The sequence below is a fragment of the Drosophila virilis genome, chromosome X (genome assembly GCF_030788295.1).
Source record: "Drosophila virilis strain 15010-1051.87 chromosome X, Dvir_AGI_RSII-ME, whole genome shotgun sequence".
Classification (NCBI taxonomy): Eukaryota; Metazoa; Arthropoda; class Insecta; order Diptera; family Drosophilidae; genus Drosophila; species Drosophila virilis.
Window position 1 is genome coordinate 12,632,664 of NC_091543.1, and position 15,742 is coordinate 12,648,405.

General features: G+C 41.5%; 1 protein-coding gene and 1 long non-coding RNA gene across 3 annotated transcripts in view; one reads left to right on the top strand and one right to left on the bottom strand.

Moving 5' to 3' along the window:
• Positions 1–15,742, top strand: part of LOC116652179 (uncharacterized) — a 169,027-nt gene that overhangs the window by 110,427 nt on the left and 42,858 nt on the right. The window lies entirely within an intron of this gene.
• LOC6633242 (uncharacterized) overlaps positions 1–15,742 on the bottom strand; it is a 100,645-nt gene that overhangs the window by 25,362 nt on the left and 59,541 nt on the right. The window contains exon 2 of the mRNA XM_032440179.2: positions 10,072–10,158. The gene's annotated coding sequence lies outside the window, so the exon portion shown is untranslated. The remainder of the gene's footprint in view (positions 1–10,071; positions 10,159–15,742) is intronic.

Genomic DNA, 15,742 nt, shown 5'->3' on the forward strand with positions numbered 1-15,742 from the left:
TGAGTGCTGGCAACGGCATCGATTTTATAAATGAGCACCTTCCATTTATGTCGATTAGCGTTTTCGCTTCAACTTCGCATTCGTTTGGGCCTCGGCTTAATTCAAAGGGAACTCAACTCGCTTCAGTGTTTGCAACTGGCCCCATATGACATATGGCAGCCGCATTGGCTGTTGCCCACTTTTGACAGTTGCTGCTGTTTAATCACGCCCATAGACCGAGCTACTTTCCACACCCGCTTCAACACCCCCGCATCTACAGGCCACCCTCATGCATATTGAGTGCTCGCTTCTGACATTCGATACACATTCATCGCACCTTTTTAATTGCTGACATTTATTGAACGCTTGCCGTGTGTTAAATCTACCGTAAGCACACAGCAGAAAGCACCTGAATGGCGCGTGTGTGCATGTGTGTGAGCATGCGGGTGCTTGTGAGTGTGTGTGTGTGCCTTTGACTTAAGTGCAAACTTATGCCAATTATGTGCAGCTTTTGCCTGCCATATAGCTCTGTCCCCTTGCCGCCACAGCTCTGCCATGAAACTTTACACACACAAAGAGTAGGCAAGGGGTGTAAGATGACAGAGTACAAAAATCATAGGTAGCACGCTTTAGTAGGTAGTGCCCGACTAGAAGATACCCTAAGTCCAGCGACATGCTGCTGCTTAAAGCATTTTAACTACATTCGGCACAAACATAAAAACACACATACGCACACTTCTTCTTTCCCTTGCAACATACCATGCATGGTCAATGCGGTGCTTAATGTCCGATCCTTATTCAATTTTTAAAGTTAAAATATGGCATGCAAAAGTGCGTACATACCAAAGCGCTAGGCTCTGCCCTAAGATATAATGTGTTTTCAACTTTAGGGGAAATTGGGACAGGTATTCAAAAAATGTATTCTTTGTAATATGTCAATGCTATATGAAAATTGAAATTGTACCTCAAAATCGATTCTTATCGATTTGTTAATCGGAAGCGGTAAGTGAGAGAGAGAGAGAGAGAGAAAGATAGAGGCAAAAGAGAGAAGTCTTTAGTTGTCGAGATTGAGGCGTTCAAACAAATGGATATTCTTTGTTATTTATTACATATTTATTATGAAATTTTTCATTATTCATCACGAATTGTTATATTATGTATTAGTCATTGTTCATTATTTATTACTCGTTATTGGATTTTCATTATTCTTTATTCATAACTCATTATTTATTGTTTGTTTATTTATGGTCGAAAAAACGAGAAGAAAAAAAGGAAAGATTTTACGCTAAACGCCCAAACACAATGCATAAATTTCTATTAACATGAGCGACACGATGGGGTTAGTTGATGTACCCATCCGGCATGACTAGATCGTTTTAAGCTTGTTCGCCTGTTCAAGAATATATAAAAGATGTATGAGAGAGATGCTTACGTCTGGCTGCTGTCACATACATGTGCACAAAACCAATTTACCATTTTTCGCCAAGGTTTCAGGGTATAAAAAGAAAACTCAAGCAGATTACACGGATCATTAGCTCAGATGAGAAAGTTCACGTGTTCTTTTCTTCACACTAAACACGACGTCCAGCACTTAATCAAATGCAGGAGACTTTCCGGGAGACCAAAAAGCTGAAAGCAACTTTTTCTTCCTGTCGCAGATGCAGCCAGCTGCTTGCCAAGCCCTAAGACTGTCTCTCTGTCTGATTGTCCGTCCGTCCGTCTGTCTGTCTGTCTGTCTGTCTGTTTGCGTGTCTATTTGTCAATTCGTCAGTCGTTTCTGTCAGTCGATGGCTTTTCAAAATTCCAATCGCATCGCCATATTCCTGATTGAGACTTAACTTACTTTTGGCACTGGGCACGCACACGTGTAGCTGCTGCAACTATTTGCGGAATTTTGATAGCCGAACTAGCAACTGAATTGCCCCACATGGCAAATCAAATGGAGCGACTGCTAACAACATCTTCAAGTTCTAGCTCTAACCTCCCTCCTCTCCTCTCCTCCTCTCCAGCGTTCGCCTAAAAGCTCTAACTACATGTTGGTTTCGTAATTGTAACTACTGCAGATACTGTGTATCTGTGGCCATTTTGGTAAGTGCAATGCGTTGTCTGCTGTGCTATACGCAATACCCTTTAAAAGTTAAATGACAAATTGGGTATACTATGCACTAGTGGGTGGATGTATCACTGGAGCGTAGAAGTAGACATATACTCTTGATTCACAACAGAGTTCAAATTCAGATAAATATCATCTACCATATCGTTTGGTAGTTCATTTGAAGTAACTCCATAAAAACTTATAATGACAATGCAAGCATGGGTATCTAGTGCTCGGTATGCCGTCAGTCAGTCGAGCACTTCAACCTGTTTGCTTTGGCCGTATTGGTGAGCAGCTGGTAACAAAATTAAGCATACGCACCGTCTGTCACAAGAAAATCATTCGCATTGCGGCTACTACCTTGAAATCAAATCGCAGGGGGAAAGCAAAGTAACAAAAGTTCTTGAGCCAGAGTTGGAGCAATGGATGGCCGCAGGATGAAATTCTGTGAAATGTGTTGCAAAACAGTGCAAAGTGTCCAGAAATATCCGTTTCGCAGTCAGTGCGTCTTTGGCAGCCTGCTGCACAATTAAACTGCAAATCACGCCTCAGATTTGGTAAAAGGCATCCAGCAAGGGGAAACAGCAGCAACAACAAGGACCAACGACAGCAGCAGCAGCAGCAGCAACCACACAAAAAGCAATTGGAAAATGGCACAAAAAAGTGGAGCATGGCTAAAGGCTGGACGGGAAGCCGAACCCGAGCCAAGCCACCAAAACCCAACCAAACCAAACCAAACCAAACGAAGCCAAACCAAACCAAGCCAAACCAGACGAAAACAAGGCTCACAAGCCCTAAGGCCAAATGGGGCAAAAGAATTTGCTGCCAGATGCGGATGCGGATGCAGATGCGAATTCGGATTAAGCAGCTGAGCCACAAAAGCAGATGCAATTGGAACATAGCAATTGCTTTGAGTAGATGGGACTGACAAAAAGAAAGAGTGACCGGGAGAGAGATAGTGAGACAAAGAGAGAAAAAGAGAGAGAAAAAGAGAGAGAAAGAGAGAGAGAGAGCAAGAGAGAGGTATTAAAGAGCGGGGCAGATCTGAGATAGTAGGAGAGCCTGCCTATGAAAAAGAGAGAAAAATTTAGATGAAAAGACAAAAATCGAGAGAGATGACTATAAAACAGCCAGGCTGATCCAAAAGAGCGCAAGAAAAATAAGGCGGGGAAAAGAGAGGGAGCGTGATTATTACATTTGGAATATTACATATGAACAAGAGCAAGAGAGAGACAGAAATATCCAAGAATATAAGAAATAGAGATAGAGAGGAAGAAAAGAGTTTGGGAGAGAGAGAGAAAGAAAGAGAACGATAAAACGAAGAAAGCGCGCGGTCTTGAAACAGCCAACACCTCGAGTTCGTCTAAAAAAAAGCAAGAGAGATATAAAGACAGAAAAGAGAGAGGGCGATAGACAAAAGTACAGGTAGAGAGAGTTTAAAAAAAGGAGAGCGCTTGATAAAAATATGTTTTACAAAAAATATGTTACTTAAATCAGGCGAAAACTCCAATGTTCATGTGATGAAGAAGTGCATAAATACGTTGTTAACACTGGTTACGGCCACGAGAAGAAGTAAAAAGTTCAAACCAAGCAAATCAAAAACTTCAAGTGAACAAAATATGAAAACTTCTAACAAAGAAAAATACAGTACAAATAAGTGGGCGTGCTTCGGTCGAGAGTGCTCGACCAACAGATGCCCTTTAACTAAACAGCATACGTATTTTCGTTGAAATAATATTATAATGCTTTGGTTCAGATTTGAGCACATTATCCTACAAATCAGATTGAAGCTTCTGTGCATAGTAAATCATATATATGATAATTCCGACTTGAAAACGGTTCAGTTTTGAAAAACTGCTTTTAGCCCATTTTCTAGCTACAGGGTATAAACAGCTTTTTTACAAGCTGTTGATCTAACCCAAGCCAAAAAGTAAAAGGGGGCTCACATCTGCACAACTGAAAGAAAGATATTGTTTGCCAAGAGCTAAAAGAAGGCCGACTAAAAGGGAAGGATATAACAGAAAAAGATTTGTTACAGTAATGAAGCGAACTTTACACACTCGAAGTTCACAAGAGAGCTGCTGAAGTGTACGAGGAAGGGAGGCAAAGGGTTCACAAATTATGGCTTAAAGATGAAACCGAGAACTGCAAAACTATCACTAGCCTTGAGCTGTGTGCATGTTAGATTCTGCTTAACCAATTGTTAAACCCCGCCACGCTCCGCCCCAGACTCCACCAGCTGCTGGCAGTGGAATCTCCGCACTGGTCAACAATAACATGAAAAGCCTCACAAATTGCTGCCCAACAAGTTGAACTTGAGCCCAGAGCCCAGAGCCCAGAGCCCAGAGCCCTGAGCCGTGGGCGTCGTCAGACAAATGCTTGGGCTTTGCCCACTTGAGCGGCCCTTGGGCTAGATTGTAACAAACTCAAGTTAACCCATTAGTGCTTCGAGTTGGGACATTGGCGGGCATGTGTGTGTGAGAGGGGAATACCAAAAATTGCATCCAAATAGAGCTGTGAGTAAAGTGGCAAAGAGAGATGGCTAAGCATTGAAGCTGAAATGGCCGGAGGCACAAGCGGAAGATCCATGGATGTGCTGCAAATAAACCGGGGGCGAAATGGAAATGAAAAAACAATTTCACGAGCAAACTCCAACGCTGGCACGTCTGACAAAGGGAGACGCTTCATGTTGTTCTTGCTTAGCTGCTTTCATAGATTTCATAGAGCAAGCAAATAAATTCAAAACAAAGCAAAAAGAAACATACAAAAAACTAAAGTTTAAATTGAAGAAAAATAGAGAAAAGTAGATTAAATACCCTTGTAGGCATTTGACAGAGACAAATCAAAGTGCTTGGGCACTTTATAGAAGGCATACGATATAGTAATTCGATTAGATATTTAAGATGGATAGCTGAAAGATGCTGATCCGAAATATATATAAACACCTAATGGGATGCGAGCTACAATTTAATTGAAAAGTTAAAATACCCTTCCAAAGTGTATACAAGTATCTGGATAATCTCACAAGCGTTCTAGACGAAAACCAAAACATTCAATGCTTGAGCCCGTGATATTATTTTAGTTTTTGCTGGTCCAGTTTCTGGTTCAAACCCAACGTAAGGTTCGGCTTGTGAACCTGTCCCACGTATGGGATATGTGGCAAAATCTTAATCAAATTTGAACTGTACCAGCCAAAACTGACAGTCCAGATTGCAGATTGGGCGAGCTTCGTCTGATTGATTAAGAATCTATGCATAGTTAATGGACTCTGAAAATGGCGCTTTCGATGCGCAGCACACACCGCTAGGGTATCAAAATAACGTTGTATATCAAAATAGAATGAAAATAAATTGAAATAAAAAAAAAAAATAATAATAAAAAAAAATAGTCGTATATATGCAGGAAAATGAAACTGGGGAGCAGCAGAGTGCAGCGCTGAAATTGTTCAAGCCAGCCAACTTGGGTCCTTCGTCAATTTCGAGTCCTGCAATGATTGACTGCCCCAACACAAATACAACACAGTTGTGTGTGTGAGTGTGAGTGTGAGTGTGTGTGAGTGTGTGTGTGTGTGTGTGTGTGTGTGTGTGTGTATGGAAAGGCCTCAGCTCTAAATTCAATTGAAGCTCTTAGCTCGGGCTCAGCTTGGCTGGCGTCGAAGCTGACGTTCCAGCAAAATGAAGAATTTTGTGTGCATTTTTCTAGAGCAGCTGCACGTACAAAGCGACCGAAGTGGGCAAGTAGGCGTGGCAGGCCAGGGGGGCTGGTGTGAGGTTGGGTTTGTTGTGCAGGGAGGTATCTTGGCATTGCGGCTGGGCAACAAACCAACATAAAATTGTTGTGCTAAACATAAAAACCAAACGGAAAACGACATGAAAATAGAAAAATAAGGCAAAGAAGCAGAACGAACAGAAGAGAAAAAAATAACATGCACACACACGCGCGCACACACACACACACACACACATTGAAAAATATCATGAAATATGTAAGGTAAACTAAGTGAAAAAAGAAAAGAAGACACAAAGTGAGGCTGAGACTAAAACTGAGGCTAAGACGCAAACGGCAACCAAACTAGATGCAAGTTCCAAGTTCTGTGCTACGAATTTTGATGCACTCGCCACACACACACACACACACACACACATGTGTGTGTGCAACACAATAAGGATGCCAAGCACAACATGCTGCAAGTTGGGGGGCTGCTGCGGCGCTTGGGTCACTGCCACAAGTGGCACAAACTGTGGCGTTGACGTTGACGCCGAGGCTAAGGCTGACGATGAAGATGAGGCTGAGGCTGTGGATGAGACTGTGGATGAGACTGAGACTGAGGCTGAGACTGAGACTCATGCTGCCGTTGATTGGCACAAGGCCAGACGATGAGCTGAATTCTCATCTCTGCTCGCATCTTTATTTCAGGCGTCTCCCTAACAAGCTCGCAACTCTCAAGTGCTGTTCAGAAATGAATGCGCATGTGTGTCCACAGATAATGACCAAGTGCCTTCAATTAGCAATCGGCCATTTTGGCATTGAGACATCTGCCCAAAGTACATGTTTGAATAGCTGCCACGGATCTCTGTGTACAAGTATTTTGCCAAACAAACCTCGTTGCTTCTAGTCCGATTCTGGTGCAATTTGTCAGGGCTAAAATGTTGCACCCAACTGTGTTTACATTTGAAGCGCAGGGCTTTAACTTGAATGGGTAAATAATTTCCATTTCCATTCCAAAGACAAAAACCCATTTATTATTTAGAAATAAAAAACTCTTTCCGCGTATGCCGAAAAAGTTCTAACATTTCAAAATCGGACGTAATTTACCCGCGATATGCGGCGTTTATAGAGCTTAACGAGCGATCTACTCATCATTCGTTAATAGAACATTGCATCTTCATTTGTTGTCTCTGTACTGCAAATCTATTGAAGAAAGTATGTCTCGTTACAAATTACTCGCTGTTATACTCTCGTTATATTCAAACTGTTAGTGAAGCACTCGTTGCTTTAATAGAAATGCAATAATTCGCATGTGTTATAAAAACGAAATCGTAAAACATCTCGCTACAGCTTACACGCTAGGAGCAGCATTCGCCTGCAACTCGCTGAAAACGGCTCTCATTAGTGAAGCACTCGCTGCTTTAACAGGAATGCAATTATCACAAAAAGAGTTAACTGCTCGCTACAGCCATGTTGAACTGAACCTCTCGTTACAGCATGCTCGTTAGTAAAAAACGCCCCACAATCGCAATGTAAGCAACTCGCCAATTATTAACTCGCCACTCAGGAATTTTGCATGCCTTTTGAATTTTACGCTGCCTTCAACAAGGAGAGGCAGGGAAACGGAAGGGCATTGCTACAGCACACTCATTATCCGTGGCATTGGACGTGCATCTGTTAAGTAAATCACTCATCGGGTCCGGTCGCAACTAAGATGCCGAAAATCAAAGACCCAACTCAAGTAGCGAACTTAAAAGCCGCAATAAATAAATCTTTTGGGGCAGTCATGGATGCAAACCAAACACAGCCATAACTGATGCGTCTCTGGTGCCGTCAGTTTTGTGTGCCAGAGGCTTTCGGAAGCGTAGCGGAATGTTGCCGGAAGGGTGTCCGGGCCTGGGCTTGGGCTGGGGAAGGGGTTTTTGGGGCTTGGGGCGCTGCTGTCTGCATAATGACCCACAAGCATAGAAAAAACTTTTCTCTTCTCATTTTTGTTATTTTTATATCTTGTTTTTTATTTGTATTTATTTTTGTTGTTGTAGTTTTTTTTCTTTTTTTTTTTTTTGTACCACATGCCAGCAAGTTGGTAATCTTTTGCATCATCGAGAGCGAATGAAGTACGTGTCGTGGCCAGGACGAGGCAAGGACGTGGCCAGAACGCGGCCAGGAAGAGGCTGCCAGTGGCGACTGTTGCGTTTGCTGGTTGTGCTACAAATGCATATAAACAACAAGAAACCCATTCAATGACTGACTGACTGAACCGACTCTCTCTGCCCAACCGACCGACCGACGGTCCGACCGACCGACTAGCTGACTTGAAATTACACAAACGAATCTCGGGAATGGCAATGGCAATGGATATGGGCATGGGCATGGATATGGAGCTGAAAATGGGACTAAGACTCAAAGGGGATTGAGTATCGCGCGTACGTACTCACAGTGTTCGCATATGTATGTGGCCAGCACGTTCATTGGAGCCCCAAAACGTGTTAAGGAGCTGGAGGTTTTTATTTTCAATGCAGGAGCATCATGTCCTTTATCTCGGCGTGTGTGTGCGAGGGGTAAATTTAATCAGTATAGCATTTCCAACAATTTCGACATACAACCTGAATTTAGATAACGAATTATGCATTGGGTCCACATCTTAATTCGTTTTTCGGGCGTTACCAATAGAGATGAGCGCGTGAGCGTGAAATTGGTTTAGATTTTCTCAAACCGTATTTTGAATGGCTTTAGCTCATGCTGAGTAGTGTTTCAAATCATAAAGTCGTTAAGAATTGTGAAGATATAATAGCTCGTGCTAGGGCGTGTTTTGAATAGTTTTAGAATTTCTTAAGTTAAATTGTGTCAATTCGTATTGAATCGTATAGAGTCTAGTATAGCCTTGTCTAAAGATTTCTAAAGTCGTGTTATCAAATGTATCAATACGTTTTGATTCGAGTTTATAATCGCATCGTAATCTGTAACATGCTGAATTGTGTTTAAGTCGAGCTCCTTTAAAGCGTGTGCCAGTCGTGTTTACTCGTGTTTGGCTAAGAATTGTGTTGAGTCGTGTTTAGTCGTGGTCGGTTCGTCTTATTCAAGTAATCGAAAAACGCGCCCATCTCCAGTAACACATACATTTGTTGCACACGTGTGAGTGTGTGTGTGCGTGTGTGCGCGTGTGTGTGTGTCTGGCAAAAAGGCGCCTCAACACGCACGTAACGTGCGCTTGGCTCATTTGTGAAGCCTTAGGCTCGTTTTGCAGAGGTCAGCAAATTTTCATTTCAGCTTCTGCGTTTTTATACACACTCGAAAGCACACTCGCACACAACACACATTGACATACACACAAACACACACGGGCAATTTAGTAGGTCGCCAGGAAATGACAGTTATTGCCTTTGCCCTTAGCCTTTTGCCGAGACCAAGAACGAAGGGAAAAAATAAAATAAAAAATAGCCAGTTCAGATCGTTTTTACACCACAATTACGAGCGCTGAATGAAAATGCAATGGAAATGCCTTTTTAAATGGACCGTCACACACACACACACACATACGCACACACACGCACACATAGAGTGAAGAAGTGAGTCGCCAGTTGTCAATTTGCCACTTCGTCAGTTCGTCCACTCGTTCATTTGTCGCCACCCAAAAAGCATGCAACGTATTTGGCACAAAGCGCAGCGCCCAATTGTATGCAACGTTTTTGTAGCTTGCCACACAGCGGAGCACAATGCGAACGCCCCGCGGTGTGCGGTCCAAGCAGGCGGAGGGTTGGGAGGTTGAGAAGTTGGGTGAGTGGGAAGCCAGCCACATCACGTGTTGACATTGTGGCCATTTTTGGGCCTGTTGTTTCGCATAGCCTGAGCTTATTCTGTTTGTTTCTGCATTGTTCTGTTTCGGTCACTTGTTAACAACCAAATTAAGTTATATGGTCGAATCCTTTAGACGCAGCAAAAAGAGACGGAACCGGCACTCGGCCAGGTCAAGTAGCTGAAAGGCAGCCGCAGAGGCAAAAATAGCAATATGACCAGCCAATTGGGCAGCAAAAGAAAAACAATTGTTACCCAAAGAAGCCAAACAATGGTCAACAATGAAATACAATAGCTGAAGCAGTGAGAGTTATTCACCAAGAAATAACTGGAAGCATAATAAAAATATAAAGCCCATTCATAAAAATATACATCTTACTTGCGGGTATTACCCAGCTTTGCCCGGCCAGTCAGTCAAACATACAAATATACTAAGGAACAAGCAATGCCCATCATTTAAACACCAATTGGTATGTCTTTAGAAATTCACTTACCCAAAGAAGTATTCACATGGACAGGAACGATAACTTCATTGACATCTGTTTGTTGGAGGGAGATAGAGTATTATATTTAGCACTTCACTGAAAGAAAAGAAGTAAAGATAAAGTTACAGTTATAGATGCAAATCAGAGAGTGAGAGAAAGGGAAAGAGAGAGCTTGAATTGATGAGAATCACATAGAAAGGCGGTATTGAACATGATTTATTTAATGTGTTTAATATATAAAATATTGGTGTATAAGTAAAATCGCAACGATTAAGAACAATTTACACTTTCAAAAACGAATATCCAATAGATTTTAACTTAAATCTTTTTAAATAAGTTTAAATCTGATCGGTTGGGAAACCAAGTTATCACAATCAAGACGCAAACTCTTAAATGCATTGTTTATATGATATAGCATAATCTATAATTTATTTTTATGGCGCACTTTATAAGTGAGTGCGAATATTTGAAATGCAAAATTAATTGGAATGTGGAAAGCCACATGCAAAATTTATTTTGTGACAGAACTACCCAGTAATAAAAGTTGACTAGTGTGAAATAATAACCTATAAATAAATAAAATTTCAAAACTCGGTGCAGGTAAGCATAATGATGATGATGATGATGATGACAAGCCAGAATCTTATGCTTCGGAAACTATCTCACTTAACCCAAAAAATAACTCCCAAAAAGCTAACCACACTTTTAAGCTGCTGTTATTCACACGCCCACAAGCAAAAAGTGGGCTTTCATCAACCCATCAACAGAATTCTCCTGCCCCCTAACACACTCTTTCACGCTTGCCAAAACTTTGTCATAATCCAAAGCCAAAAAACCAATAGACCAATCGACCAATAGACCGCACCGTCGTCACCAAATAAACAAAATGAAAAAAAAAAAATAAAAATAAAATAAATCGAAATAGGGAAAACTGAAAGAAAAACCATATTTGAATGACGCAGAGCGAGCAGAGTCACCGAATCGAGAATTTTCACACACGAACGTGTGCAGTTTTTCGCATTGAATTTGGGTTGCCTTTTTTTTCCGACTCGGGATCGCAAAGTACATGAAATGAAACATTTTAACAATAAATGCAAATTTAGCTAAGCCGCACATGCTGACAACAACAACAACAACAACAACAACAACAACAACAATAACTAACAGCCGAATCGCATGACACAAATAGACACACAGCTGCACACGCCCCTACGCGCCCGCCTTTGTGGGCAAAAATCCAAAAGTTTATAAAGCAGCAAAAAAAGAAAAATGTAAAGAAGAGCGACAGAAAAAAAGAACTTTTTAAAAATGAAAAGCAAACACAATATTGATTGCACTCAGCTAGAAGATACCCTGTAAAGACAGACAGCAAATAGTCAACTTAGTGTGGAACCTTAAAAAGCGACACATATCTATTGCCAAAAAAAAAACCATCGTTAGCTGCTTCTTGCAATAGTTTTAACAATTGCTTTACACCTATCATTGTTTGTAATAGCCATGTCTAAAAACAAGTATTCGCTTTCGACAACCAACGTGATCAAATACCAATAGCACATGTATGAAAAACTATTGATACTGACAAACATTATCGATCGACTTATCGAACTAAAGATATATCGATTTTCACCAAAGCCGATTTAATTTCAAAGTGTCGATGTAAGTCGTTAATTTTTTTGTATTACTTGCAAGTTTCTAAAAGAAATCTTTGACATATATTTCGTTACATCGAGCTATCGATTATTTCTTTGGCAACTTGCTTTTTCAATGCTAAAATTCGATACTCAATGCACGATTGCATTACTAATGCATATCCATATAACATATATGTACTTATGTACATACCCTCTGGGCTAAGCAATGCCAGCTGCTGTCAGTTGCCATGCATATGGAGAGCTTTGTGACACTGTGCATGGCCGTTATGTATGACTGTAGGGTATTAGAAAAGCGCACGCAGGCCATGCAAATTCCATTTTTGGCTTCATTTTCACGCGCAGCTGATACACAAATCGCTGTGTTTGGCGTGGGTGTGGCTGTCTGTCTCTCTCTGTGTGTGTGTGTGTGTGTGTGTGTGTGTGTGTGTGAGCGTGAAAAGTGAATGGCAAAATGTGTCAGCAGTCGGTGCACGGGGCGTATGGAGGTCGAGATTCGGTTTCACAAATTTGTTGCCCGTTTTTGGGCGCGCCTGACCAATTGTATGATTTAACATGACAATGTGTTTGGTGCTTTGCATTCAAATTGTGTGCGACTGTGTGTGAGTGTGTGGGTGTGTATGTCAGTGTGTGTGTTTATATTTGCGTATATACAAGCACAATGGACTGGCTTAGCCGTTATTCAATCACAAAACTGTACACAGCCATGAATCTAAAAATAACAGAATAGCTTTGAACTGTTGCGACTTTGATGGCAGCCGCACTTCAAATGCTCTTTATCCAAAACACGCAACTGGTGAGCAGGAAAAGCCATAAGCTTAGACAATATACAAATTTTCATTCTTTATTTTCTTATTTTAAAGTTATAAGCACTGATAATACTTTGACTTTGCTTATTATCAAGCTTTTTGGCCTAATTTATGTTAGTTTTTCTAGAAAACCCAACTTGAGGAATTAAAGAAAATAATGGGCCAAGATATCCTGCGAAATGAAACAAAAATGTTTCAATCCACAGTTCCTAAATCTAGTTGCTCGGTTCCGTGAGCAAACGGACAGACAGACAAACAATATGCAAATGCACCTAGAGATACTGAAGCAGAAGAGTTATACTTTAAAGCATTTTATGCTTAGAAAAATATCTATATTTTAAATAATATTACATAAATTGAGTTGAAAAATGTATAATAAAGCTGAAGAAATCGCTGTTGGAGCTATAAAAGTATAGGGTGCATTAAAAATAAACGACTTGAAGTTTTATAAAGTAAACACAATAAAAACACACACACACACACACACACAGACACACACAATGCACACACACAATGCACACACACGTGCATAGAAATTGTTTGGTTCGCTTTGGTTGTGTTATAGATGACTGCATATAAACTGAAAATCGAAAACCATATTTCAATTTGCGGCATTTAGCACACACACACACGCAGACACATACTCACACCCACAGGCAGAAATATACATGAAGTGTAAGGACACGCATGATGAAATTGATACGCTTTGCCGTAACGAGCGGCAATTTTTTTTAAATACCCTCAACTGTTGCAGCAGCGGGTATTTGGAGTCAAGTTTTAAGCTGCTTATAAAAGTCGTGGAATTATGTTTATAACAATGCTATTGTTGCCTGCGGTGCCTGAGCTTCAGTTAGCCATGGAAGCGCGACTAGAAGTTACCCTAGAAGCAATTGTTTTTTATTGCTTTTGTCAGTTTAAGACATGAAACTGAGTCTATGACGAATAAATTTACAATCCTCGCCGATAAACACTATGAGAAAAGTCGCTCGTTCGACGCACGTATCGACAAGCTAGGCTACGTTTTAACGAAACTAGTTTTATTAAAGATCCTGAATCGGACATTCACTTTTAAACCATTTTTGTTCTGCAAATTAACTGAAGGTGCCACATTACGTGCCTTATATTATAGAATTTTAAAAGTTTGCTGGAATAAAGACAACTCCACACGAAAATTGTTAGCTCTACCTGTGGCCCAAATATTATGTTGAATGCCGTGCATAGTAGTTGGAAGTCAACTAAACAGCTGTGCTGCCGCGTGGAATTTCAGCTATTCGACATAGAATTGTTAACTAGACAACAATCTCGACTATTTTGGGCTATTTTGTGTGTGTGTGTGTGGGGGGGGGGGGGAGCTCGGTAGGCTTAAGCCTTGGCTGTGGCATTGGGCGTGGCAAATGGTTGAAATGTGAATTTGTTTGAGGCAGCGCTGACCAGAACCAACTAATCGAGCCATGTACCAAATAAATTACAGTTCTCTCCATGTGTGAGTGTGTGTGTGTGTGTGTGAGGAGGGGTGGGGGGGGGTCTTTGTTACTTGTTAGATGCCCAAACGATTTTACACCTCGTCTGCAGCGGCGGTTCAACATTTGCGGTAGATGCTTGTCCGCGCTCGCGTAAGTGTTTGTGTGCGTAAGTGTGTGTGTGTGTATATATGAGTGTGTGTGGTCCGCTTCGGACATAAGCTGAAGCAAGCAGCCGTATGGCGCCTAAAGCTACATACATCATTCAACAATGAGCGATTCGGTCTGTGTGTGTGTGTGTGTGGGTGTGTGTGCGTGTGTGTGTGTGTGTATGTGTGCCGGATGTCATTTGTATAAACTTATATGGCGGGATTTTCGACTGGCTTGTTCTGCGCTTTTGCACTCCCTGCTTCTATCTCACTGCCACACACACTTCAACGCACCCTTTCGCGCTGTCCCTCCTCTCTCTCTCTCTCTCTCTCTCTCTCTCTCTCTCTCTCTCTCTTTTCCCATCGCTCTCTCATTCTCTCTCTCGCTTGCGCGCACAATTGTGTGCACTGGTAGCCAAGCGGAAAAGTGAAATAAGCGCAACTTTTATGTCAGAACGTAGCCAGTCAATTTGGGCAAACGGATAGCGGATAGCGTATAACGGGTAATGGATAATGGATAATACTTTATGGAGTACAGTGCACCCAAGAGTATGCTACAATGCACAGCAGCAAGCCAATGCGATCGGAGACCGCGCTACGCCAGCTAAATGCTTAAGGAGCATACAGTGAACACACGGTAAAGACGACATTCCATTAAGAAAACAAAAGTATTTTCTGCGTTTCGGTTGATTTTAACGTTACCACCTATTTCCTGACTGTTCTGCTCTCAGCAGCTCCTATTTCCACTTGGCAAAGTGTATTTGCGGCAAATGGTGAATCACGTTCAAAGAACATTTGCATAGATAAACCTAAGATCGATTAGCCTCGAGCCGCATTTCCAAAGAATGTTGTTGTTGTAAGCGCTAAAGTGGATTGCATAATAATTAATACTTTTTTCACCTATTTTCCACAAGTGCGGATGGAATTATGCCCATGTCCTTCCACCTTAACCGAATCAATCATTCAGTAAAAAAGTGAAATGCATGGAAACAAATTTTAGTTCATAGAAAAATCCCAAATTGGAATTCCCGCGCTCTGACCACAGTTTGCGTCCTTGATTTTGAAATCAGCTCAACGAAAACTGTCGATTCATTTTTGTACCTTCTTCTTCCTTTTTTTGTTGGACTCGACTTGATTTTGGTTTTACCTGGCAGTTTTAAATTTGTGTTCATTTTTTTTTTTTGGTTTGGCAAAGTTTTATTCATTTGTTGTACTATTTCTTTTCTTTTCTATTTTTTTTTGTGCATTACAAGCTCATTGTCTATTCATCAGTCTCTCATTAACCCCGTTTTCTATTCTTTTGTTTCTTTTTGAGGGGAGTGGTGGGCGGTGCCACGCCTCGACTGTGCTCTCAATCCCAATTCCATTAACTTATTATGGGCACAACCTGACATTTTTCCCTTGCACAGTTATCGCATCGTCGCACACGCGGCCAACTTCTAATGGCCAAAAAGCGAGGACCCAGAACGGGCAGCAGGTCCTGCCTCAGTATTCTTTCTACCGCCCCCCCCCCCCTCTCTGACGCTGCCGCACTCTGACAATTATGAGCTGCCTTTAATCATATTAATGTGACCGCTGCTGCTTCCATGATAGTCAGCTTTCCGGCAACTTGC